The 25,742-nt window shown below is 44.4% G+C and overlaps 1 pseudogene; it reads right to left on the bottom strand.

Annotated features, from left to right (window-relative positions):
• Positions 1-818: 818 nt before the first annotated feature.
• On the bottom strand, positions 819-24,784 carry LOC133068025 (granzyme H-like; annotated as a pseudogene).
• Positions 24,785-25,742: the final 958 nt, after the last annotated feature.

The following is a 25,742-nucleotide window of genomic DNA, read 5'->3' as shown; positions in this document are numbered from 1 at the left end:
GAAATGGGGTCGCTGTTTGGTTCCCTTGGTGAGCCCAGGTCTGTCTGCTCCCAAACCAAGCTCAGCCACCTCCTCACCCTTGGCAACAAGCAGACCCTCATCGTGGTCCTCACCACTTGTCCTCTGGCCACCTAGTCTAGGCCCTCCTCTGCCTCCTGTCGGCTTCACAGGGGCAGCAGCTGAATCTCCCATATCCCTGGACCTCCCCTATTGAGTAATTGTTGATGATATTATCAGTATCATAAAAGGACCAAGAGTGGAGAAATGGAGATTCAATTACTGAGGGGCTCCTGGGGATCCAGCTCCTCTTGGTGTGATAGGGAAGAACTTTGGTATTCTGTTCATTAGTCACTAATGGTATATTCCCTATAACATTGATTATACCAGATGGCACATCTCTGGTAACGCTGGCTCCCAGGTAATGAACGTTAAGCTAAAATACCTTTGTTTAGCTCACAGGAAACAAGCCCACTGATGAAAGAAAGCAGGACAGAAGAAATTAACACAACCATCCTGAGGCTACTGGAACCAGGAAATGTTTGACTTTACTCGGGTCCCTTTTAGTATAACAGTAGCCTGAATTCTAACTCAGGCTATGTGGTTCTTTGAAACATGAATCCACCATCTTCTTGGTCTGCTAGCTTTCTGAATAAAGTTGCTATTCCTTGTTTCAGCAACTCATCTCATGATTTATCGGCCTGTTGCTTAGGAACTAGTACAAGCTTGCACTAGGTAACATTGGCTGCACCACAGGCGTCACTTTCTTATTCCTTCTGCTGAGTCTTTGTGTGCGAGTGGGGTGACGGTGTCATTTTCTCCTAATCCAGGGCCGAGAAGGTGGTCATCTGTGGCATGCTGACACCTGGCTAGGGGGAAGCACAGCTCTCAAGGTCTGTGGGGGCCCTGAGCCTCCCCTGCTTCCTTCCCCTGTGCTTTTGTCTAGAAAGAAGACACCCCAGCAGCTGTGACCTGGACAAACCTTTGGAAAGATGCAGCTACTCCTGCTCCTGATGGCTGTTTTTCTGCCTCCTAGGCAGGGACCAGTGAGTGAATGCCCATTCCTGAGGGTGTAGCCCATCTCACTAAACATCCCGAGTCCTGACCCCTCTGTGCAGCTCTAATTTCTGAAGCAGGTCCCATTCCAACAAAGAACACAAGTTTGATGCCACATAGACACTCAGCAAGGACAGGTGGCAGGCAAGCAGGAAGATTGTCACTAAGATCTTTCATGGGTCTCAGCCTCTCCCTCACCACCAGAAGAATGGGTTGTACATTTGGTAGAGGATGTGAAGCTACAAAACACACGTAAGTAAAATCCCTCACACCATCCAGGAAGAGACAACTCAGACAAACCAATCACAGTACGGGAGTTGTCAGTGGACCCAGCTTATGCACCAGTGCCTTCCATCCCTCACTCCTGTTCAGGAATAGGAGGCATGTGTGCGATTGATTGAAAGTGATAGATGACAGCACCCAGAGCTCTCCAGGTGTCTTGGCTCTTTCCCAGGCCCCGAGCAGCTCACTTTCTGCCCCACCTCCCCCACCTCTCAGGCCCTTAGCTACACCACTGTCTCCTCCCACCCCGTGACCTGAAATCCCAACAGTACTATCCCCAACAACCTCAGCCAAAAGCTAACGGGAGGCCACTTGTGCGGTCAAAGAACACTTTCTGAGATCCTGGGATTCATTATGCCCTAGGACATGAGGATTTTAGAAAACTCACCTCTATAAGTTCCTCGTGCAAATGCACGTTAATTTCACAATATTCCTGAGAAAGCTCCCAGAAGCCCTGCACTCATGTCATTGAAAAGCACAAGACACAGTGTCACGCCCCCAGGGCTGTCTGTCACCCCAGTGTCCCCTCAGCTGCAGCCCTGCCCTGATATCACCGCCTGTCCCGGCTCCTGGGCCGCATCTCCTGTGACCCCACGCTCCTCACACCCCTGCTCTGCTCTCTGCAGCTCAGTCAGCGGCACCCTGGGGCCACAGCGTCAAGGAGCAGGAGAGGGTGCCGCAGGCCCAAGTGATTTTTTCCATGGAGAAAGATGTGTCCTTACAGACACCATAGTGACATTTGTTTTCCTAAGCACCACTTATTTAGGAGGAAAAAAATAGTCTCTCACCACTCTGCCATAAAACCCACATAAACCAAGTGTTCTATATTTGTGTAGAATGTCTCAATGTGTGCGGGGTCTCTGTCTTGCCATCGCTGTTTCTATGGCGCCATCAGTACCACACTATCTTCATTATTATGACTTCATTTGCTAAAGCAAGAGCTCCCATCTTATTCTCATCCTTTCAGCCTGTCTTCTCCAATGCTGGCTACTGGTTTCCCACGTCTATTTAGAACCAATAAAGTTCTGTGAAATACTTCCTGAGTACAATGAATCTGTAGATCACTTTTGGGGAATGAATACCTTAAAAATATTGTCTCTTCCAAACATGAATGTGCGATATCTTCATGATTCATACTTAGTTATTTCACCATTTCCATGATTTTAATGTTTTATTCAAATTTCATTTTCTAACTGTTAGGTAGTTAGAATAGGGAAAAAGAGTCCAAAATGGCAGTGGCTAAAAGACCTGGAAGGGAAAGCCCGAGAAAATAGAAAAAAGAATAGAACAAAGAAAGGTCCGAGGCGGAGTGAGGACCTCAGGTAAGATAAACAAAGCTCCTGCCTAAGCTCAATTTACATAAGACAGGCCCAGGGACAGAGAAACATATAAAAAGAGGAGCCAAAGTCCTCTTCTCCCCTTTTTTTTTTGCTCCCTCCCTCTCCCCCGCGTGATGGGGTGATCTTCTCTTCGCATCTTGCATCTTTGGATCAACGTGCCCTCACGCCTCAAAGATGGATTTTCCTGCTATTATCTAAATAAATAGAGCTGTAACACTGAGCTGTAACACTGATTTATTTAAGAGCTATAACACGGTCTGTTTGAGACCTGAGAGCTATAACACGGTCTGTCCTCCGAGAGCTGTGACCCGCCAGGGGGCTTTAATGTCCGTCACTCCAAATTTTTGTTGTGACGAGACAAAGAACCGAGGAGCATACACTCGTGTGACATAACTATTATCATATATAGAGAGATATGATTAATGTTTGAGTTGATTTTGTGCCCAGAAAATTTGACAATTACTAATTGCAATAATTGACCTGCAGGTTCCTGGCTATTCTTGTTGTATATTAGGTCTTGAATATTCAGTTTTATTTCCTCCTTCCCTGTCTTATACCTTTTACTTCTAATGCCTGCTTAACTGTAGTGGCTAAATCTCCAGTATATTATTGAAGAGAAATGATGATTATGGCTATCTGTGTGACCTAGTATTGTTTGGCTCTCAAATAAAAAACATTGGAAATTGTTACACACGAGGGGGCCCCCGGAGTCCCCCTACAGGCAGAGGAGGGAAGAGACACTCAGTTTTCCAGAACTCCCCACTCCTGTTGCCCTCTCCCCACCCTCAGAGAAGACGGGGGTTGAGGAGAGCTCCTTCCAGTGCTGGCTGTGTGTGAGATGGGAGGGTGGTGGGGTGCAGAAGAAAAGCTTCTGAATTTTCCCATCACTGGGCTTCAGCCCTGACTGTGGTTGCCCAACCCAGGTCAACACCCCTTCACTGGCCCCAAGAAAACACTGCACATGAACATCCTGCGTGGCTGGTACTTCTCCAATTCCCCCAGAGACCAGATGGATGGGGAAAAGCCCCCCTCCCCGCCCGATGTCACTTTGGTGTGGACCCCAGGCTGCAGCCACAGAGATGGAATCTGTCCCCCTGCCCATTCTGCCCAGGGCCCCCTGTCTCAGGCACTGTCAGCAGACCCTACATTGTCTTACCAGGAAGGTGGACTTCCCCTCTCTTGGGTCCCCCACACAGATCTGCTTTTGGCCAGTGTAGAAATCAAAGAGACTGTGACACTCTCCATCCCTCTGAATTGTCAGCTGCACCTCCTGGAGTGTGACTGCTCTCCTGTTCAGCCCGGTGAGGCGCCAGCCGGCCACAGTGCACTGGGTCCCAGGGTCCAGCATTTCCTCTGTCTGAGGCAGAGCTACCAGCTTCACGGCTTCATTCTGTCTGACTCGACGCCAGCTGGCAGGAAGTGTGCAGGCACTCAGGGACTGTATGCTCACCCCATGCCCACCACCACCCTGGGAGCCAGCCCTGATTCCCCCTCCATGGTCCCAGGACACATGAAGCCCCCCAGGCTGGGAGAAAGTCACCCAGCTGAAGAACCAGAGGGTCGTTACCTGCAGTAACATGATGTCGTTCCGGTTGTTCCGCTGATTGTATCTGGGGTGGGGGATGGGTCTGGGAACAGGGATGAGCAGCTGCGTCCATTCAGAAGCAGTGACACTGTGGATCCCCAAGATGACATTTATTTGGCTGCAAAGGAAAGGGAGCCTAGAGTTGATTTGAGCTGCAGGAACCGTGGTCCCCAGTACAGGTCAAGTGACTGTCCAGGGTAGCGAGACCTCAGCCAAGGGAACCAGGAGACAGGAGGGCTCTGGGGCTGAACTCTGTGCCTTAGGTCTCCCCAGCCTTGAGATGGGGGTGGTGGGAAATTCAGTGACCTTAAATTTGCCTCCCCTACAAGAAATTGAGAAAGAGCTTGAATTCACAATTTGAACCCCATGGTATACCTACTATCTCCCCCTCTTATTCTTTCTGATCAGATCCTCCTTTCTATCCATTCACACAGGCCTTCTCCTGGTCTTTTTTCACCTGTTCATTGCTAGAACGCTGCCTTCAATGGCTCCTCTCATGAACTCTTCTGGACCTGCTTTGCAGGTGCCTAGAAGTTCTTTCATTTCTCAACTTCCCAAGCAGAGAGCTGCCTCCATCACAAAGTCTTCATGCACCAGGAACCCCCCACAGATGGTCAGACCCGCTGGTGTCAGGGTCTGAATAAATGCCATGTAGGGGTGGGAATGGGGCCTGGCCTCTCGGCCCTGGAAGGAAGCACTAGGATTATCTCCGCACTGGCAGGTGTGTGGGCATCAGCGTGGTGGCTCCAGAAAGATTGGAAGTTGGGGAGCAGGAGAGATGATGCGGGGGCAGGGTGAGCTGGGGGTTGGTGAGAATGGGGTTTGCAGGGTGCAGAATTGGGGGCGGCTCCAGGACCCTTCAGGAAGTGCTGCTGGCTCTCCATCCAGCCTCGGCGCCCTCCCACCTGCCCGGAAGGCAGGGCCAGGTGTGGCCTCCCTCACAGGAGGGTTTCTCTGTTGTGGGGATGGCAAACCCAGAGCCCTCTGGAGGGGCCTGTCCCTGAAGTTCTGTGGCACTTTCTTCCTCAGGGAACTTTCCAGATGCCGGTGAGTCCAGCTCATGAATTTAAGGATCTAGAGATGAGCTGATGGGCCCGCTATCGCTGTATCTTGATCCCCTAGACTCTGACACAGGGGCTGCAAACTCAGTTCAGAGAGCACATTTATACAGCAGGTAGTATGTACAAGGGTGGTTCTGAGAGCTTTATGTACACTCCGTCTCTTAACTCTCATAGCGACTCTCCAGGTAGGCTTGATATAATTTCTGCCCTCAGAATCTGAAGCTGAGAAACTGTTGACTCATGCAAGCTGCCCAGTGAACAGGGCTAGCAACTATCTGGGCAGTCTGGCTTCAGAGTGTATGGGGTGGAGTTGGGCCCATTCCCTGAGGGTGGGAATGGGCACTCACCTTCCCGAGCCCTGGGGAAGAGGAGAAAGGCCACCAGGAGCAGGAGTGCCCGCATCTTCCCGGCGAGGCTGCCCAGTCAGTAGCTGCCCCTACTTCCTCCTGCCCGACTTTGAGCCCCGGGGAGAGGAAGGAAAGGGGAGGGTGGGGGGCGGGGGCTCGAGAATTCACAGTCCCATCTCCTGCTGCTGGGATAAGTTTCATCACCCAGAGCTGCCCAAGAGGCTTGCCCACCAACTGCCAGGGACCTGGGGGAAGGCAGTAACCGAAGCCTTCAGTGCAATAGCCCGCACAGCTGCTGAGTCAGTGCCGGCCACAGAAATGGGACCCCAGGGCACCGGGGGGGAGCGCTGGGCACTGTGCCCCAGAACCCCAAACCCACCACATTCAACGATGTCCTCACAGGCACCAAGGCTGGGGCCTGTCTGCTTCCTCCTCCTCCCTCGGGGAATGGAACCTGCGTGTCTTCACCCCCTGGTCCTGAGCCCCACCCAGGCCCTTGCTGCTCCCACTTCTTTCTAGAAGCTCTCAAGCGCCCTGAGGAGCTCTGCTCCTGGGTGGGTGGAGGGCACGGCCAGAGAAAGAAAAGGAAGAGTGAGGCTCTGCCACTGACCATTTCTCTCTCAGGTCACTTGAGCCCCCAACAAGCTCTCAGTGAATCACGACACTGGGGATGGCTTCTATTCTCCTGCCTCCTCCTGAGGTGAATGTTTTGTGTCCCAGAAGCTTCCCTGCCTAAAGAAAAAGCCCAGTGACTTGATTTTGTTGACAGCCCTCAGACCCTGTGGAACAGCATCTCAGATCCTATTCATCCGGGATAGACCGGTCAACCTAAACCCATCTCTGCTCCATGGGAGCTAGCTCCTAAGAAGGAGGCGCCTCCCTGCTGTGCTCCCTGTGAGACATGAAGAAGGGGACACTCACCATTGAGAGGAAAGGATGGGAGAGCTCTGTCGAGTAACACCGGGGGTTGGCAGACACACGTAAAATACTTGGAAGACTCTGTGTTGGCTCAGAAAGCCCTACAATACAGTAAATGTTTGCAAAAATGTTAGAATTGAAAACCAATACAATTCTCAACCTTTTATGGATTGTGATTAGCCCCCTTGAAAAATCTTATGAAAGTTAAGGCTCCTCTCCCCATATACAAATATACACAGCTTGGCACTTTTTGTAAAGCTGCAAGAACTTAATTCCTTTTCTATCCCATTGTAAATGATTGCAACCTCGTGAAATATCCTTATGCATCTCAAAAAGATATAGGCAGAAAACAGGAAAACAAGCAAAAATGGTAAACTATTTTACTTAGTGTCTTTGGGTAATTTTAATTTATTGTTATGTAAGCTTTCTAACTGTTTATTTTGTCTTTAAAATGCTGCTCTAATCTAAACTAAGGGGAAAGTATGAAGAACAGAGTGTCCATGTGCGAAAAGGGAAGTAAAATATGCTCCTAATGATCTGGGTGGAGAGACGTTCAGAGGATTTCATTAACAGTGGCTAGGATTTCATGCCAATCTTCCCACCAAAACCAACCACAAACAAACTTGTTTAAAATGTATGGAAACCTTAAAAGCCTTGAAGAATTCCCAATGCAAGAGTTATTATTAGGTTAAAACAGAAGGAATAATGGGAATCAAGACAGGTACCTCTATTTCTCTGAGAGAATTTGCTAAATCCACAGAATTGGAGCTTCTGTTTGAAGAGCACCTAAAATGATGGTGTAGAAATCAAAGATCATGAGGTCTAGACTAGACAGACAGGTCTAGTCAAACCCTCCCCACAATAAGCTGTGAACTTAAAAGTCTACATCCTCAAATTAACAAAAAAGAGGTATTGAGTTAGTAACTGGCAAAGTACCTGGCAGAATCTATGGCAAATCTAGAAGTAATTCACTTATTCAAAATTCAAATTACATCTAAAAAGTTATTTTTCAAGTATAGTGACGAGCATATAGCCAAATACAAATAGCTCAGCAAACAATAAGAAAACGAGACATCATGACTAAGAAATAGTAAATAGCAAAAGAGGAAAAAAACCCGTTAGTTTTTAAGATAATATTATCAGTATAATAAAATATAGATGTCTCCTTTTACAGCTATTAGCATTTCCCTCATATGTTGAGGTACTCCTATGTTGGGTGGATATATATTTATAATTGTTATATTTTCTTCTTAGATTGATCTCTTGATCATTATGCAATGTCCTTGTTTGTCTCTTGTAACAGTCTCTATTTTAAAGTTATTTTGTTGGATATGAGTATTGCTACTCCAGCTTTCTTCTGATCTCCATTTGCATGAAACACCTTTTTCCATCCCCTCACTTTCAGTCTTTATGTGTGCCTATATCTGATGTGGGTCCTCTGTAGACAGCATATATGTGGGCCTTATTTTTGTACCCATTCAGCAAGTCTGTGTCTTTGTTGGAGCATTTAATGCTTTTATAGTTAAGGTAATTATTGATATATATGTTATTGACATCTTGTTAATTGTTTTGGTTTGTTCTGGTAGATCTGTTTCCTTCCCTCCCTATTTGGTTCTCTCTTCTTTTGATTTGATGATTATGTTTAGTATCATGTTTGGATTTATGTGTGTGTGTGTGTGTGTCTACTGTAGGTTTGGTTCCCATGATGTTTTGAAATACAATATTGTTTTAAGTTGCTGATCTCTTAATTTCAAATGCATTTCCAATATCCTGTATTTGCGTACTCTGCTCTCTTCATTGTTGCTGGTTTGGATATCATATTTGTGTGTGGATGATTTCCTTTCTTTGCTGAATGTTTGTCTTAACTGGTGAGCTTTCCCATTCGTACTTTTCTTGTTTCTAGCTGTGGCCTTTTATTCCACCTAGAGAAATTCCTTTAGCATTTGTTGTAAAGATGGATTGGTGGCATTGAATTCTCACAGCTTTTCCTTGTCTGTAAAGTTTTTGATTTCTCCATCAAATCTGAACAAAAACCTTGCTGAGTAGAGTATTCTTGGTTACAGATTTTCGCCTTTCATCACTTTATTTTATTTTATTTTTTTTTTTATTAGCGGAGTGCAGTTTATTACACCGGCGGGCCCAAGGCAGAGTCTCCTCTTAGCCAAGGACCCCAACCAGCATTTGTGAAAATCTTTTATATCATCACTTTAAATATACTGTGCCACTCCCTTCCGGCCTGCAGAGTTTCTACTGAAAAATCAGCTGATAATGGTATGGGGTTCCTTTGTGTGTTATTTGTTGCTTTTCCCTTGTTGCTTTGAATATTGTCTCTTTGTCTTTCATTGTTGTCACTTTGGTGAACATGTGTCTCTGTGTTCCTCCTTGGGCTTATCCTGTATGGGACGCTCTGTGCTTCCTGTAGTTGAGTGAGTGTTTCCTTTCCCATGTTAGGGAAGTTTTTAGCTCTTAACTCTTCAAATATTTTCTTAGGTCTCTTCTCTCTCTCTTCTCCTTATAATGTGAATTTTGATCCCTCAGACTGTCCTCATTTCTTTCCATCCTTCTTTCTTGATTCTGTTCTGCAACAGTGATTTCCAGCAATCTGTCTTTCAGTTCATGTATTCATTCTCCTGCCTCATTTATTCTATTGATTCCTTCTAGTGTATGTTTCATTTCAGTCACTGTATTGTGTTGTTCAACAATTACATTGTACTATATTGTTCATCTCTGTTCTTTAAATCTTCTAGATCTTTATTAAACGATCTTGTATCCTCTCACTCGGTGCCTCCATTCATTTTCTGAGATTGTGGATCATCTTTACCATCATTGCTTTGAATTCCTTTCAAGGTTGATTGCCTATATTCACTTTACTTAGTTTCTCTGGGGTTTTATCTTGTTCTTCATCTGGAACATATTTTCCTGCCATCTCATTTTCTCTAACTTGCTATGTCTGTGGTCTCTGTTCCTCAGGTTGCAGAATTGTAATTTTTCTTGTTTCTGGTGTCTGTCCCCTGGTGGGTGAAGTCGGTTCAGGGGCTTGTGCAGGCTTCCTGGTGGGAAGGACTAGTACTTGCTCCTGCTGGGTGGCGCTGTGTTTTGTCCTGCTGGTTGGCAGGGCCATGTTAAGGGATGTGTTTCTAGGCGGTTGTTGGCTCAGGATGACTTTAGGCAATATGTTTGCTGATGAGTGGGTCTTTTTCCAATTGTTTTCCAGTTTGTTTGTAGCCCACCTTGTGGGTATGGGGTTATTTGATTTTATTGTGAAACAGGCATTCTAGCACTGGAGCCTGCAGGCTGTTGAGTAAGGCCAGGTCTTGGTGCCCAAATGGCAACCTCCAGGAGACCTCACACTGATGAACATTCCCTGGGGTGTCTGCCACCAGTGTCCTTGCCCTCACAGTGAGCCACACCTTCCTAGGATAGGATATCCCACCTTCCTAGTATACCCTCCAGGCCCCCCAGGAAGGTCTGGCCCAGGCCTTTATGGAGTCACGGCTTTGCTCTGGGTCCCAGGGCACATGAAGCCTTGTATATGCACCCCAAGAGTGGAGTCTCCATTTTCCCCAGTCCTGTAGAGCTCCTGCATTCAAGTCCTGCTGGCCTTCAAAAGAAATGCTCTTGGGGTTCTTTGCCCCAGTGCCAGATCTCCAGGCTGGGAAGCCTGATGTGGGGCTAGGGAGTCTCACTCTTGTGAGAGAATTTCTGAGAAATAATTATTTTCCGGGTGGTCGGTTGCTCACTTGGTGGTATGGGGTTTGATTTTATTGTGAAAGAGCTCCTCTTGACATCTCATTGTAGCTTCTTCTTTGTCTTTGTGTGTAGAATATCTTTTCTAGTATGTCAAATCCTTTTTCATAAATGGTTGTTCAGCAGTTGTGATTTTGGTGTTTTCATTAGAGGAGGTATGCTCAAGTCCTTCTACTCCACCATCTCATTTTTCATTCTATACAAGGTTTTTATTTTTCAGTTGTAAATGCTACCATGCTACACTATCCATGGTTGATTATATAAGTGATTGTGAAACCACAGAATGGGAGGGCCAACTATAAGTTTTACTTGGATATTCCACTGGGTGGAGAGTCAATGCCCTTAACCCCTGCACTGTTCAAAGAGCTGCTCTAAATAAAGAGTCAAAATTTGAAAAGAATGGAGACAAAAAATGAGTTTAAAATGATTAATAATGGCAAAAATAATTTACAGTAAAATTTATTATGAATAAAGATAAAACTTGAAAGGAAAACACTTTTAAAAGAATAATTTCTTTATTAAACTTAACAGAGGGAAAATTTTTAAGATCTAGAAAGTGCTAACCAATAATAATTACAAAGTAAAAATGGATAAATTAATCTGCATAAAAATGTATTGGGTATATATGAATAGAGGTGTGGCTCCCCTGATAGCTCAGCTGGTAAACAATCTACCTGCAATGCAGGAGACCCCGGTTTATTTCCTGAGTCAGGAAGATCCCCTGGAGAAGGGATAGGCTACCCACTTCAGTTTTCTTGGGCTTCCCTGGTGGCTGAGATGGTAAAGAATCCACCTACAATGTGGGAGACCTAGGTTTAGTCCCTGGGTTAGGAAGATCCCCTGGAGAAGGGCATGGCAGCCCACTGCAGTATTCTTGCCTGGAGAATCCCTATGGACAGAGGAGTCTGGTGGGCTACAGTCTATGGGGTCACAAAGAGTTGGGCATGACTGAGTGACTAAGTACAGCATAGGATGAATAAAAGTGAAATTCTGATTATCCAAAATATTATTAAGACAGTGAAAAGTAAAGCCATGGGGTGGGAGAAGATACTTGCATTAACTGAGAAAGGGTTTGTATGTGGGAGATGTGTGTGTGTGTGTGTGTGTGTGTGTGTGTGTATGTCATATTATGTTATCTTATATGTCACTGGGAAGCCAATAATTTTGAAAATCTACATGAAATTGACAAATCCCTAAAAAATATAACTTAGTGAAATATACCCAAGAAGTTTTAATTTTCCTTTAAATATTAAATTAATTGATTCTGTTTTCAAAAGCATTCTATCAAGGACAGCCCCATGCTCATAAAGCTTCACTGAACATCTCAACAAAATATTCAAGGAACACTACATGATATTTTCTGGAGAGGAGGTGCTACCTATCTCCTTTATGAGACTAGCAAAGCCTCAGTGCCAAACCCAATAAAGGCAATATGGGAAAGGAATATTACAGGCTAATATCACTTGAATATTGAGGTATGTCGAATAATTCAACAAGGAAAAGTAATATATCAGGACTAATTTGGGTTTATCCTAGGAGTGGGTGACTTTTTATTCAAACCCAGTTGCTGTAAAACAACAGATTGATTGAAAAAGGGAGAAATGCCATATGATTATTCAATTGAATAAATAAGCATTTGCTGAAGTTCATTAATGAAAATTCTAGCAAAGTATAAATAAAAAATTATGTTTTTAACCTGATAAAATGTCTCCATAAAAAGCCCCAGCAATCATTATACTAATGTTGAAACACACAGTGTTTTTGCTTGAGAGCAAAACAAAAAACGGCATGTGGATAGCCATAATCACCATTTCTCTTTAGTATTATACTAGACATTTTACATAGTGCACATAAGCAGGAATAGAAGTGAAAGGCATAAGGTCATGAAAAGTGGGAATAAAACTGAATATTTGAGATGCTATTGTATATGTAGAAAATGTCCAAGAACTTGCAGTTCAACTATTACAGTTAATAAGGCAGTTTGACAAATTTGCTGCGCCATAAAACCAACTTAAACATTAATTATATTTTGATAAATACTATAATACTGTTGGAAATGTTGAGGAAGTTAACATTTAAATCATGAAAATTATCAAATAACTAAATATAAATCTATAAAAAGATATGCAACATCTCTTTGGTGAAAATATGTATAAAATTATAAGAAGAGACACTCAATAGGACCTAAACATAGAGATATTCCATGGTGGTGTTTGAAAGAGAAAATTTTTTTTAAAGTTAATTCTCCAGAAAGTGTTCGATAGACTCTATTGATTCTAAACAGATATGGAAAAACCAATGGCCAACATTAGTCAAGACAGTCTTGAAGAATGAGAATAAGATGAGAGGTTTTATTCTAGCAAATGAAGTCACAGTAATAAAGATAGTGTGGTACTGATAGGGACATAGACACATATATTAATGGACAAGAAATAGAGATCCCACGCACATTTAGACACTGATACACACTGAACATGTGGTTTATGATGGAGGGTTTATGGCAGAGAGTGGGGAAAAGATTTTTTTCTTTTTACTCTTCAATAAGTGGTTCTAGGACAATAAATGCCTCTATGATGTCCTATAAGAACATATATTTCTACTTGACCCTTATTTCACACCATGTTCATAGTCTGTTTTATGTGGATTATGGATCCAAATGTGTATTTGAAAATGTAATAATAACTTTATGATAGGTAAATATTTTCAATGCTGTATACAGAAGTATTATTAAATACAATCATTAATGAATGGTGACTTAGACATCCAAGTAGAGAGAAACAAAAGCCAGAGTTTAGGGATTAGAGAGACCATTTGGGTAGAGAGGGTATATATGATGGTAGAGAGAGGTACGTAGGCTTTTATTTTGTATTTTAATGACACGTGACTGAACTGGACTGAAAGTGTTGTTTGAGTAAATAGGATGGTGATATGTTTCACAATATCCATAGCTGGTTACATCTACTTTGGGCTGTTTTATTACATTTCCGTCAGTTACAATTTATTTTTCTTCTCTGGGATGTTGGGACACTAGATCGGGTGTTTCCCATGTCCTTCCTGGCTCCAAACGCCACCAACAGTCCAAGTCTTCTGGGCAGACAGTTGTCAGGTGGTGCTGGGTCACCTCCCCTTCCCTCTTTTTGCTGCAGCTTTGTTCAAAAACCAACGTAGTTAGTCTTGACTTTGTAGGAGACCCATGTACTCCTGAAGCATTCTGGAAATCCTCAGGGCTGCCTTAAAATCACTTAGAAGGATGTTTTGGAAGCTCCTTGGGGATATTTTTATTGATCAGCTTGTGTTGCCCCATGACTGTCTTCCCACCACAGGTGAAATGAAAGACAAATGAAATGGAAACACAACATTCCAAAATCTATGAGATGCAGCAAAAGCAATTCTAAGAGGGAATTTCAGTGCAACACAGGCTTTCCTCAAAAGATAAGAAACATCTATCATCAAAAGGCGTTTGAAAAAGAAGAACAAAGTCCAAAGTCAGGAGAAGGAAGGAAATAATAAAGACCAGAGAGGAAATAAAGCAGTGAAAACAAATAATGGAAATAAAATCAATGTAACCAACAGCTGATTTTTTTGAAGGGACAAACAAAATTAATAAACTTTTAGCCAGACTCACCAAGAAGAAAAGAGAGAGGACCCAAGTAAACAAAATAAGAAAGAAATGAAAGAGGAGAAATAACAACTGGCATCACAGAGATACAAAAAATCATAAGAGAATACTACAAACAGCTATATGCCAACAAATTGGTCAACCTAGAAGAAATGGACAAATTTCTAGAAAGATACAACTTGCCAAGGTTGAGTCAAGAAGAGATGGATAATTTGAACAGACTGATTACTAGTAGTGAAATCAAATTTCTAAATAAAAGCACTCCTAGCAATCAAAAGCCCGGGACCAGACAACTTCACAAGAGTATTATAACAAACATATAACTAGGAGTTAATACCTATCCTTCTCAAGCTATTCCAAAAGTTTAAAGAGGAAGATAAACTCCCAAACTCATTGCATGAGGGCATCACTGAAAGTGAAGTGAAAGTGTTAGTTGCTCAGGCCTTTCTGATTCTTTGCGACCCCACGGACTGTAGCTCGCCAGCCTCCTTTGTCCATGGAATTCTCCAGGCAAAAATACTGGAGTGGGTTGCCATTCCCTTTTCCAGAGGATCTCCCTGACCCAGGGATTGAACCTGGGTCTGCTGCATTGCAGACAGATTCTTCACTGTCTGAGCCAGCAGGGAAGCCTGAGAGCACCATTACCTTATTACCAAAACCAGACAAAGGAGCTACAGAAAAGAAAAGAAATCTTAGACCAGTAGCTTTGATGAATATAGATTTGAAAATCCTTAACAAAATATTAACAAACCATATCCGACAACAATGTGATCAAGTCGGGTTTATTCCAGGGACACAATTCATCATTCACAAACCAATGGATGTGATACACCATGTTATCAAAAGTACAGAAAAATCACATGATCATCTCAGTAGATGAAGAAGAATCACTTGACAAAATTCAACACCCATTGATGATACAAACTCTTAGCAAAGTGGGCATACAAGGAACGTAGCTCAACACAATAAAGGTCATTTATGACAAACTCAGCTGAGAATGCCCATTACTATTTAACATAGTATTGGCAGTATCAGTCACAGCATAAGACAAGGGGAAAAAAAGCTTCTAAATTGGAAGTAAAGAAGTAAAACTGCAGATGAGAAGATACTTTATATAGAAACCCTAAAGTCTCCATCCCCAAACTATTAGAATTAATAAATGAATTTGGCATAGTTGCAGGATACAAGATTAATACACAGAAATCTGTTGCTTTTCTACACACCAGTGATTAACTATCATGAAGAGAAAATAAAACCATCCCATTTAAAATAGGAAGCAATTTTAATCTATTTAGAATAGATGCAATTCCATAGCATCAAAAAGAATAAAATTAAGGAATAAACTTATCCAAGGAAGTAAAGAAAACTATAAAACATTGATGAAGGAAATTGGAGATGATAAAAAAATGGAAAAATATCTGGTGCTCTTAGAGCAGAAGAATTAATATTGTTAAAATGACCTTACTACCCAAAGGAATCTACAGACTTAATGCAATCCTTATCAAAATACCCATGACATTTTCCATAGAACCAGAAAAAATAACCTTAAAATTTATGGAAGGAAAATTTTTGGAACCACAAAAGACCCCAAATTGCCAAGGCAAACTTGAGGAAAGAATAGCAAAGTTGGGAGTTACCATCCTCTCTGACTTCAGACTGCTCTACAAAACTACAGCAATCCAAATAGCCTGGTGTTTCGTGCTTAGTCAGTCGTGTCTGATTCTTTGTGACTCTATGGATGGTAGGCCGCCAGGCTCCTCTGTCCATGGGATTTCCCAGGCAAGAATACAATGGGGGTTGCCATTTCCTCCTCCAGGGAATCTTCCCAACCCAGGGATCAAACACAGGTCTCCTGCGTCTCCTGAACTGGCAAGTGGGTTCTTTACCACTCTGCCACCTGGGAAGCAGCATGCTACTGGTGTAAAAACAGACATACAGATCAATGAAGGACATAGAGCCCATGTACCTGTGGTCCATTAATCTACAACAAGAGAGGCAAGACTCTGCAATGGAGAAAGACAAGCTTTTCAACAAGTGTTGCTGGGAAAATTGGACAACTACGTGTAAAAGAAAAAGGCGAGATGAGATACTTCCTCATATCATATATAGAAATAAACTCAAAATGGTTTACAGACCCAAATGGAAGAACTAAAACCATAAAACTAGTAGAAGAGAACATAGGCAGAACACTGCCTATTGTAACAATATTTTTTTTTTGATTTATCTTCTAAAGCAAAAGAAATATAAGCAAAAATAAACAAATGGGACCTAATTAAACAAAAAAACTTCTGCATAGGAAACAAAACAAACTAAACAAAAGAAAAGGCAACCTATGAAATGGGAAAAAATATTTGCCAATGATAATTGACATGGGATTAGTATCCAAAATATACAAACAACTCATAGCGAAAAAACAACTAACGAAATCAAGAAATGGGCAGAAGACCCAAATAGACATTTTTCCCCCCAAAGAAGACATACAAATGAATAATTGTCACATGAAAAGATACTCAACATCACTAATTATGACAGAAATGCAAATCAAAGCAGCAATAACATGTCTCCTCATACCTGCAGAAATGGCTCTCATAGAAAAGTACAGAAATAACAAATGCTGGAGAGGACATGGAGAGAAGTGAACCCTCCTCCACTGTAAGTGGGGATGTAAGCTGGTACAGCCGCTGTGGAAAGCAGTATGAAAGTTCCTCACCAAGATAAAAACAGAACTTCCATAGGACCCAACAATTCTAATCTTGGGTCTATACCCAGAAAAAACAAAACACTAATCGAAGAGGGACATGTACCCCTGCACAACTTACAATAGCCGATATTTGGAAGAAACCCAAGTGCTGATTAACAAATGAATGGATAAAGAAAACATGGTATACCTATACAATGGAATATTACTTGGCCATAAAAAGAATGCAATTCCACCATTTGCAGCAATGTGGATGAACCTAGAGAATATGAAGGTTAGTGAAATAATTTAGAAGAAAAATTCTATGTATCACTTATATGAGGAATCTAAAAAATATTCCAAGTACATGTATATGCAAAGTTGAAACAGACTCACAGATATGAAAATTAACCTAGTGGTTAGCAGAGGAGAGAGGGAAGGGGAGAGGCATGTAGGGGTATGTGACTAAGAGCCACAAACCACTGTATACAAAATAGATATGCAACAAGGATATATTGTACAGCACAGGAAGTTACAGCCATTATCTTGTAATAAGTTTAAATGGGGTATAATCTGCAAAATACTGAATCCTTATGCTATACACCTACAACAAATAATGTAAATCAACGGCACTTCAATAAAAAGACATAAAAATCTAAAAGCAAAAACAAATGAAAATTTATCTAATTAAATCTGATTTTTCTATAAAAATAAGCAGAAAAAAATGGAGAGCCGTGATCCTTCTAAACAGCAAACAGTATTAAGTGCTGTGGTAGAGAAGACCTGGCAGTTTAGCAAAACCAGACCGTGTGTCCCTGTGTTCTGGGGACGCAGGTGACCTGTACCGTTCATCTCCGTGAGTGCAGCTGTGCCTCGGTCACTGTCACAGCAAACGGGGGGTGAATGAAATGCCGTGAGCCCCATGCAGAGCTGGAGCCGCTCCCACGCTTGACCATCTAGTGTCTTCCCTTTCCAGGGTTTGGCACAGATGAATGTGGGGAGCTTGAAAGCATCTTTAGGGGACCGAGTCTGGATCCCTTAACTTTGGGCTGACCATGTAATTTATTGCCCAGACCAGGACACTTGAGAGTGAACGTGGGCACTGCTCACCAGGAATATTCACTTGGGACGGTCACTGAGCAGAGAGAGAATTCTATTGCGCCAGCTGTGATGTGCTAAACGTGACCTGTTAGAGTGCTCAGTTATCTTAACTAACACATCTGCCAGCTTACTTAACCCTGCCTTTTCTAACATGGAATTTTTAAAAATACAATTATTTTATGAATGATACATTTTAAACTAGTGAATAAATTAAGAGGAAAAATAAGAAAAATGTTAGCTTTAACTGCACCCTTTAACTGACTACTGTTAACAGATCTATTTCCATCCAGGTTTTTTATATGTTTATTTTTTATATGTGTGGTTACAATATGTTCAGTTTTGAATCCTATAGTTCATTCAACAAACATTTTCCTCATTTGATTAAAGAAACTGTTAGTGAAGATCATTTTAGAATCTCATTCATATTTTTAAAAAGACACTTAAGTTATCTAAATCATACATATGTGTTGTAGAAAAATTAGATAAATGGTTGTGTAGGAAGGAAAACAGCCTAAAAGGAAAATGTATGTATAAGCAAAAATTGACTTTAGTATGTACAGCTCTTAATCTGCTTTTGACTTAAATCTAGTGTCCATTCTTTCATGTGGCAATTGTAATTCTATATCATGACTTTAAAATTTCCACTGTGCTCAAAGTGATGAAAAATTTTAAAAAGCAAATCACCATTTAATTCTGGGTTAATTAGTATTTCTTAAGATTTGACCTGTGTAAATTTTGGGGGCATTACCTTCTACATTTTTTCCTGGTAGAGTTGATGGTGACATCAGATTCTTCTTTTTTTTTTTTAAAGGATATTTGCCTACAAGATGTTAAGCTAGATTTTCTCAGTGTCTATTCTAAATCTCACTAGTATCATTTGTGTCAATCCTTTCCAATCATACAAGTAAAGATTATCAATATTTCAATTTGCATTAATTAATTAGTGAGCTTTCACTTTTCCCCAAATGTTTATTCAGTTATTTAAATGATTTTCCTATTAATATTCTTAGCCTAGTTTACTTTCTTTTGTTTTCTCTGCCTAGTTTTTGTTCTTGTGTTTTCTTAGCCTGGTTTTCCAGAGTAGTGGAAAATGTAGATAATAACGACTGCATTATAATGCAAGCATGCCGTATTTTACCATGTAGCTATTTTTGACTTTAATACAGATTCTAATTTGAGGTCTATTATTAAATAATGGTAATGTGAACATTTATGTGAGTAACCCCTCTATAAATACGCACACACACACACATTTTAGATCTTATGTAGGTTAAAGTCCTAGAAATAAAAATCACTAGATCAAAGAAAGAAATAATGTAAAAATATTTGGAAATCACTTTTAGGCAATATATAGCCTCAAGCAGTCCCATGATCATGACGCTACAGCATCATAAGGTAATCGTTTTTCTTCCTAATATATCTCATATTATATTAAATGATTCCATCAGGTGTAAGGGGGAAGACTAACTCACCAGGCAGTGCCTCTTGAGGGCACATATCCTTGCCTGGGGTGGTGGATATCCCTGGCCATTCTGCCTTACTCTCTGGGCTTCTGTGGAGCTCTTCATGGCTGGCTTTCTGGGCTCTCTACATTCCTTTTGTGAAGACATCTCTGAAGAGTGTCATCATTTACTGCGGGGACCCGAAGTTGTCCCCTGACTCATGCACACCTTACCATTTTCTTCTTTACCTTCATGCATATGTTCAGCTCATTGCTCACCTGTGCCCTTGCTGATACTGTGAGCTCCAGGGAAGACTTAGCAGGTGGATGTCGTGATGGTCTTGTGTGAAAAATAAGTGTTTATTTGTTTTTCACCTTAGTTTTCGATATGCTGGATTTTAATTCTCATATTCATGTGATTTGTTATTTTGAGTGAAGTTCCTTCTCTTTGCTGTGTTTCTTTTTGTTGTCTTGAAGTTTCTTCTCTTCTCAATGTTGATCTCACTCAATTCAGTGTTTGCCCAGTTACCATGACTGTGATGTGTTCTATCATCCTCAATTCACTGGCGGTGCTATTTAAAGGATTCAAGACATCTGGGTCACAATGAACTGTCTTCCCGTTTAAATGTGGCATCTTGTAGATTTGCAAACTGAGGTTCATGCTTCCACATGTAAGATAACAAAAGAGGCTGTTTCAGGGGTTTCTTCCCTCCCTCCCCTCCAGACAAGGACTCTATGGAGCACAGACTGGAAACCCCAGGACCTGTGGGTCTCCAAGCCTCTTCCAATTTCACATTGCCTTTATGGAATCAAACAAGATTATGCCTGTGAAACTCAGATGTACCATCCAGCTAAAATACAGAGAAAGTAATTATTTTCAAGACAAGATTTCTTCCAGATTCCAAATACAGGTCTATCTGTGCCAAACTGAACTTCCTTGTGGAAGGAGAGGCACCACGGAAAGTTAAAGGAAATTTCTCACCACTAAACATTTCCTGATAGCAGAGGCAGAGCTTGTTATGTTCTGGCACAAAGAGAAAGATCAGTATTTGCTCTACTGATGGATGGCAATGTGGTATTTCCCGCCCAGTGGCCCTGGATCCCTGGGGCTCACAAGGCTGCCATAACCCGGTTGCCAGCAGGGGGAGGCAGAGGCCCAAAGCCAGCCAGGCTGAGAGGGCTGAGGCCGCAGTACCTCAACAGGCCTTGGTGGTGGTTGAGCCCCTGGGGGATGTTGGGCTGGACCCAGGGCCTGAGGTGGCCCTTCCCAGGTGGGAGGTGGGTCCTGGCTCCTCTGATAAGCAGAAGGTACTGGTTGGGAGGTTAGGGATGGCAGGGACACATGAGGAGGAGAATTCTGTTAGGGAGATGAGAGGAAGGGTGACTCAAAGCCAGGTGAGCTGGAAGGGAAAGGAGCCAGTGTCTGGGGCGCTCGGGCAGAGAACAGGGGCTGGTGTGGGATGGCAGGCAGGGAGCAAGGTTGACTGTGTCTCTTGTTGGGCCTGGGGCAGGGTGTGGAGATGGGACCTGGGTGAGGCTGAGGGCCGTCATGGGAACATCTCAGCCTCCTGAGCTCTAGGCAGTCCCGGTGTGGGAGCAGCCCGCCCTCACAGGAGAGAGAGACGCCCTGGAAACAGGACACCGAGTCCCCATGGCATGGCCCCCGACCTGCTGGGTCCCTGGAGTTATTCTCCTTCCTCTGACCTTTGCTTTGCTAAATTGTTGAGGGGTTGGTGACAGTGTTTGGCTTAGAGAAGGTAAGAAATTTCTAACACCCAGAGAGGACCATTTTGGGGGAGAGTTTGAATTGCCCTTTAGATTCATCCTTGCGGAAGGCTAAGCACCAAAGAGACGTAGTTGAGGAATCAATGAGATTCTATACAGACAGCGTGGGACTTGAGGAGGCGCGAGGGCGAGGGTGGCTTAGTGGGAAAGAATTCGCCTGCCAAACAGGAGACGCAAGAGACGCGGATTCGATCCCTGGGTCGGGAAGATCCCCTGGAGATGGAAATGGCAACCCACTCCAGTGTTTGTGCCTGGAAAATTCCGTGGACAGAAGAGCCTGACAGGCCACAGTTTTGGGGTCGCAAAGAGTGGACATGACTTAGTGACTTAGCAGCAGAGGGCGAGGGAGGAAGGAGGAAGTAAAACCCAGAACTGACAGCAGAGGGTGTCTTGGAGCAGCGTGGTTATGTACTGAGGTGGTTCCATGAATAAATAGGAATTCAGTCCCCATCGCTTTAGAGATCCCATTTATTGTGGCCCTGTGATCCCACTGCCAATCCCTATGGGATTCTTGCTGCTTCCCCAAGACAATGGTCAGTGCAGACAAAGGTCAGTCTCAAGCTGCTGTTAGAGGTGTTTCATTGTTCTCTGGGTGAAGACTCCTGGAGGTATCCCATTCATCGTTCCATATGAAAAAGTACCATGGACCACTTTTTTACACACGCGGGGTCCCCCGGAGTCACCCTGTGGGCAGAGAGATAAGGGCTGAGCAGGCCTCCTTGGGGTTTTGTCTTCCCTGCCGCCCGGCTGGGTGGTCTCAGTCAGAGACTGTGGGGAAGACCCAGGCCCAGGGAGGCCTGGTCACCTCCCGGTCCTGGGGCTGCAGCCTGACTCTGACTGTTCTTAGCAGCTGGACTCAAGTCTACCTTTCTGTCAATTTTCTCCTGGAAACTCTGGTGATAAGACAGCTGTGGGATGACTGATGCTTCCTGACCCACTCAAGGGAAATAAAGCAAACCACTGGATTCAAGGACCAGGCTGCCATAGCTCTCAGCTGACGATGAAGATACGGCCTCTGCCCTACACATACCTCCCAGGTCTGTGTGCTTAAAGACGGGAAAACTGACCTTGAAGCCGGTCTTCGCCTTCCTTGGGTCCCCGACACAAATCTGGCTGGCCCGGCTGCAGTGCCTGGGGCAGAGGGTTTCGCACACCCGGTCCTCCTGCACCGTCAGCTCTGCCTCCTGCAGGAAGGTGGCTGGAGCGCCCAGGGCCACCTGGCCCAGCCGGCCAGACTGCACACTGTCCTGGCCTCACCCGGGCCTTGGCCCTGGGCAGACTAAGGGGCTTCACAGCTGACGTCTGCTTGGCCTTTCTCTCCAGCTGGTGGGAAGAGACAAGACTCTGGCTCAGCCAGTGGTCCTCTGGCCTGGATGCCATGATGAGGCTGCATGGACCCCATCTCTCACCTCTCTCCCTGAGACTGGTCAGGCAGCCAGGATGGGAAGGAGGAAAGGGGCAGGAGATCCTGGGAGGGCAATGATCTGATCTCAGGAGGGCAGGGCCAGTGGGGCGTTTTCCTTGTCTGCAGTAACATGATGTCATTGGAGAAGTTCTTAGGATTATAGTCTGGGTGGCGGATGGCTCTCCTCACCTAGATGACCTGCTGGGTCCTGTCCTCTCCTGCTGTTTGATGTTGTGGGCCCCCAGGGTGACGTTCATGGAGCTGCACGGAGGGCAAAGCAGGGGTGTGGGGATCATGGGGTCACAGGAGATACAGCCCAGGAGCTGTGACAGGCAGCTGACACCAGGGCAGGGCAGCAGCTGAGGGGGAATTGAGGTGACAGAGGGTCCTGGGGTTGAGTGACTCTGGGCCCTGTGCTTCTCGGTGACATGAGGGCAGGGCTCCCGGGAGCTTTCTCAGCGATATTGTGAAGTGACTCTGAGCTTGGGTTTGGCTCTCATGCACACTCTCGTCCTTCTCTGATGCTTTATTTGGCCATTGTGGGTCAACCCTTCTCAACCCTGTCTCTTGTTCTCACCTCCGACCCAGTGACCTCAAAACTTACCTGTCCTGTTTCTCAGCCTTTCATCACCCTAGTCCTGCTCCTAAGATGGCTTATTTGATGAGCTCTTGTGGTCCTGATTTCCAGGATCCTTGGGTGAAGGAGGGATACCCCTGGGCTCAGCTCCTGGGGAGAGGACGGGGCCCTGTCCAGGTGTCAGGAAGGGTAGGCTGGCTACTGCCCCTCACCTCCCTCTGCAGTGAGAAGCCGTCAGAACAAAGTCCTTTTGTGTGAGGACACCGTCACACCTCTTCCAACTCTTCTCACCCAGAAACTGAATGAAAGCCATGTAGGGGCAGGAGTGGGGCTTGGCCTCGTGGCCCCCAGTGATCTCCTCTGAAAGAAAAGGCTGAAAGATGGGGAGATGGGAGAGGCTATGGTCTAGAAGGGAGGTTCGGGAAGGTGGCAGTCAAGGTGGGTGAACGGTGCCCAATAGACACTAGGGGAGAGTCCTGCAGTGTCTCACTGCAGTGGGATAAGCTTTTCTGAACCCCAAACCTCAGTATTGTTCTCCGTGCCCTGATTCACACACACATATTGAAAGTCCTGAGACTGCCTTCCAGAGGGTGGAGCCCAGAAGATCATGGATGGGACCCCTGATGAGCCCTCATTCTCATGGTGTCTCCTGGACCCTCTGAGCCTCTGCTAACATCCTGATTGGTGTCATTTTCTAATAATCCACCTATGAGATTATGGAGTTGGGTTTTCTAAAATCCTTATGTCCTAGGGCATAATGCATCCTAGGATCTCACTAAACATCTGTTGACTGCACACGTCAATGGCCTCCAATTAGCTTTTGGCTAAGGTTTGGTGGGGATAGTACTGGTGGGATTTAAGACCACAGGGATGGGGGAGGACCCTGCCAAAGACACTGGTACAGAAAATAAAACTGCCTGGGGCCTGGGGAAGAGTAACGACACCCAGAGAGCTTTGGGTTCTGTCATCTAGCCATTTCTGACCAATCACACCCTGGGCTCCTCTCCTGGGCAGGAGTGAAGGGTGGGGGAAACGGACAAGTTTCTCTGGTTTTTAAGCTGGGTCCGCAGACAACTCCCGAACTGTGGATGGTTGGTGTGAGTTGTCCTTTCCTGGCTGGAGTGAGGAATTTTCTTACATGTGTTTTGTAACTTCACATCCTCCACCAAATTCACAACCCACTTTACCGGTGGTGAGAGAGAGGCTGAGCGCTACAAAGCTTTTAGTGAAAGCTTGCTTCCTACCATCCATCCTTGCTGAGTTCTATGCAGCATTGAACGTGTAGTCTTGGTTGGGATTGGAGCTGATTCAGAGATTGGAGCTGAGCAGAAGGGCCAGGACTGAGGGAGGTTTAGTGAGATGGGCGACCCTGTCAGGAATGGGGATGGTCACTCAACTGTCCAGCCCAGGAGGCAGAAGAAAGGCCATCAGAAGCAGGAGTAGCTGCTTCTTCCAGAAGGTCTGCCCAGGTCACAACTGCTGGGGTTTCTCCCTTCCAGACACAAAGCATAGAGGAAGGAAGGAGGGGAGGTTCAGTGACCCCCAGACCTCCCTGAGCTGTGCACCCCCAGCCAGGTGTGAGCATGCCACGTGTGCCCATGTTCTCTGCTGTGGGAGAGGTGAGAACGGCAGTCACCACACTTGCACTCCCACTGCAGAGTCACAAAGCAAGAGGAAGAACAGGAAAGTGGAGGCTGGGGTGCAGCCAGGGGAGGAGCTGGGTCCCCAGAGGCCCTCAGTGACTGAAGCAAGAGTGTCTTCATTTCTCCCCTCTTGGGTCTTCTTTGATTCTGGGGAACGCATGCAGAATTACCCAATAGGTGAGCTGCAGGGATAACAGAGACATGGCTCCTGTACTTGAGAAGCTCGGGGGCCGGAAGAGAGCTAGAGTCTGGGAGTAGAGAGCACGTGGGTGAGGACTATGGTGTGGGGCTCTACTTGGGACCAACTGTGAGGCAGAGACTGGACTTGCTTTAGGAGCAGAGAGACCTGGACTCATCCAAGTGCCCCAAACATCAACCCCATTTCCTATTTTGTCAGGGTTCTAGCCTCACACTTTTGGAGGATTTAGAATCTCCTGTTTAAATATAAGTTTTCTGTAAAAAAGAGAGCCTTTCTTATCCCAAAATTCTGAACGAAAGTCCTGAACTTGATATTCACTGAACCAGAATAAAACCATCACTGGGTCCTTCGGCAATGAGGGTCATGATTGAATTGTGCTGAGGTATCCAGCAACCCTCAAGCACAGTTGGGGGCTGTCCCACCCGAATCAGTGTGTTTTTGATTTTCAGGAGGGGTGTCCTCTCCCGAAATGCTGGTGACTGGTGAAGGGAAAACAAATGCCAGTCATCTAATACTTACTCCCCACTAATATTCTCTGTCCCGAGTCCAGAGAGCCACCTCTCAGATGTCTCTGGGCCAGGTCATCCTAAACAAGCAGATGACCCCAACACTCTCACCAATATGAGGACAGAAGAAAGAGGAATGGAAAGGATGGCATGAGGAGCTCTAAACAACCCAGTCCCATGTGAGTTGAAGCAAGAGCATCTTATGAATAAATACAAAAACAGTGGAAGGAAATATGCTTAAGCATTAATGCTGATGACCCGGGGGTGGTGGAACTGCGCTTAGTTTACTTTTCCTACTCGTATGTTCTGTATTTAGTTGTCTTTCTGTGATGAATGGGCAGAGGAGCCTGGAGGGCGACAGTCCATAGGGTCACAAAGAATCGGACACAACTGAAGTAACTTAGCACACTTGCACATACCATGTTGAATATGTTCCATTTATGAGGAATATTTTTT

Source organism: Dama dama, chromosome 13 (genome assembly GCF_033118175.1).
Source record: "Dama dama isolate Ldn47 chromosome 13, ASM3311817v1, whole genome shotgun sequence".
NCBI classification, from domain to species: domain Eukaryota; kingdom Metazoa; phylum Chordata; class Mammalia; order Artiodactyla; family Cervidae; genus Dama; species Dama dama.
This window is presented reverse-complemented; position numbering and strand designations above follow the sequence as displayed.